The sequence below is a fragment of the Schistocerca americana genome, chromosome X, assembly GCF_021461395.2.
Source record: "Schistocerca americana isolate TAMUIC-IGC-003095 chromosome X, iqSchAmer2.1, whole genome shotgun sequence".
Classification (NCBI taxonomy): domain Eukaryota; kingdom Metazoa; phylum Arthropoda; class Insecta; order Orthoptera; family Acrididae; genus Schistocerca; species Schistocerca americana.
This window is the reverse complement of record NC_060130.1, coordinates 518,003,306-518,006,363: the sequence shown is the minus strand read 5'-3', so window position 1 is coordinate 518,006,363 and position 3,058 is coordinate 518,003,306.

Here is a 3,058-nt window from a genome sequence, read left to right as displayed (position 1 = left end):
CATACAGTTTTGGCTTGATCTTTTCCATAGAACAATCGAATTTACAAAGAGAAAATTTATTGCAACATTTGGAACCTATTACATGATAGTTTTTTAAAGACTTAGTTAAACGTACATCAATGTGTTTCCTGTTTCTCGTATTATACGAATGTATATTTTCTCTTAATTGCTGGTTTGGTAAATTGTTCATGGTATGTAGAACAACAATATATATATAGAGATTAACAACAGTCATAACTTTTAGTTTCACAAACAATGGCTTGCAGGAATCTAGTCTACCAGAATCAGTGACAATTCTTACAACTTTTTTTGCAGTAGAAGAATATCATGTACATGGCTACAGTTTCCCAATAATAGTAAACCATAAGAAATAGTGCTCTGAAAGAGGGCAAAATTTGCTGATCTAATATACTGATCTGATACACAACCTTTTAACCTTCTCAACAAATAGATTACTCTAGAAAGACTAGCAGATATATAGTTAATATGGTAATTCCAATTAAGTTTACTATGTAAATATATACCAAGAAATTTAACAGCATTTGAAATATTCAGAAATAAGGTATCTCTTAAGCTGAAAAACATGAACTGTGTTTTATTTTCATTTAAAAAAAACCGTTTGCTCTGAACCCTTTTGATGCTTCACTGATGGTATTTTCTGTTATACTTTTTAACAATTCAATGTCAGGGTCATTGTTGATAAAGGTTGTATTGTCAGCATTTAATACTGAATGGGAACTTACATTAGATGGTAAATCATTAATTATAATCAAAAAAAGTAGTGAGCCAATCACCGAGCCCTGAGGCACACCACACAGGACATCAGCTACATTGGATCTACCTTCATTAATACAAACAATCTGTTTACGGTGCTCCGAAAAAGACCTAAAAATACCCAAGAATCTGTTTTGAAAACTTAAAATCTCTAATTTATTCAGAAGTAACTTGTGATTCACACAATCAAATGCTTTACTCAGATCACAAAAGGTGACCAGAGCAAACTCCTTACCTTCGAATACCTGGAGAACCTTTTTAACGAGCGAATCAATAGCATGAGTGGTCGATCTATTTTTCCTAAAACCAAATTGCTCATTGGAAATAATAGAATTATTATCTAGAAAGTTACACATTTGGTTATGCATAACAGTTTCCAATAGTTTAGAAAAAACAGGAGTGAGGGATATGGGTCAGTAACTAGATGGACGTTTTCCATCTCCATTCTTATACACAGGAACAACTCTACATAACTTCAGTACATTGGGGAAAATTCCCTGTGCCAGACACTTATTTGTAACAAAGTTAGAGGGCTGACAACGCATTCAATAACATTTTTCAATATCTTACAGGATATGACGTATATATTGGTACTTCTCGAAGACTTATTTACAATATTTAAAACCTCCTGTTGCGTCACTTCAGAGAACACAAAATTATGTCTGTCATACCTAAACTCCAAATTATAATTTTCCATCATTTGAGCAACAGTTTCCGCGGGTTTAATGATATTTTTCTGAATATCCCTAACTAACTGTATACAGAAACTGTTAAAATCATTTGCTGAGACAGCTACCTCTTTTGGTTTGTTATTTTTGGCGACTGAGTTTATTATATTCCAAGCTTTTTTACGTTTATTTTTTGATGCCTCGATACTTATAGTGTTATGTTGTTTTTTTGCTTCAATAAAAGCTGCCCTATATTTTTTCTTAGCTTCTGTAAAGAAAAATTTGGATTGCTGAGTATTAATCTTTTTGTTTAGATCGAAATACAACATAACTTTATTCTTTAAATCGGCTAATTCGGGAGTAAACCACTCTTAATCTCTCTTTTTAATTTTAGATTCACTGGCGGTCACTTTAATTTTACATTTTCCTTGCGGAATAGTCATTTCAAACAAAGTATTGAATATTGAAAAAATTTCTCAAAAACATAATCAGCTGACAAATGTTCTATTTTAGCGAACATATCAAACCAATTGAAGGAACTAAGCTGGCATCTAAAATTAAACAATTTTGTGTCATCCACAGGTCTTGTTACAACTAATTTGGACTTATGAGATGCATTGTGAGTTACAAAAGAATTTCCAAAAGTGAGAAATACACCATCATGATCAGAAAACGGAAAATTGACTACACCATATGAAAAAGTGATCTTAAGTAGCTTGTTAGGATGTTATCAAGACAGGCCAAGCCTCTGGTTGGTTTGGTATTGGTGTAGACAAAGTTAAACTGCCTAAGTAAATTTTTAAATTCTCTTACACTAGGTTTATCTTCTGTGACATCAAAGTCAGCATTTAGGTCCCCCACCCCCCCAATTAGTATCTCATAGTTTCTCCACTTGTTACCATTAAAAAAACTCTAATAATTCCTCCAATTTTTCAACAAACAAAGAGGGATCACCATCTGTGGATCTGTACAGAGATAAAACTACTAACTTTATGTCATTTATACATATTCCTGATACTTCAAAATCAAATTCCTTACTCAGACAACTCACATCTAGCTTGCTACTATAATCCAGCAAAGAGTTTTTAATGTAGACAGCAGTACACCATGTATACACTTATCCCTGCAGAAGTTACTAATCAGCATAAAGTCATCAAATTGAATAAAGCAAATTTCATCATATTTACACCAATGCTCATTAACACAAATCACATCAAACTGATTTTCTAAGACAAATTCATTCAACATTAGGGATTTACTACTCAGCCCTTGCACACTGAGGAAGCAAATTCTGAGACTTTGGTTATTTTGTGAGGAATTAGAATCAGCACTGATATTCCTATTCACTGCTAAATCAATGTGCTTGGTTAGACTAAAAAAGTATTATCAGAGTGTACAGGATGGTTAACATTGTGTTCTAAGGCTATTGCATTATGGTACTTAGCTTGATTCTGAAAAAAAATTTCTGCTATGTCTACAATAACATCTGAGACAAATCTTTTACCTAACCTATTTTGGTGAAAACCATGAGATGTATGAAACTTCCTACCAATGTTGCTGAGGTCAAAAAAAGTGACATTCCTAAAGTGTTTACACATCTTAAACATTTCCTGGTT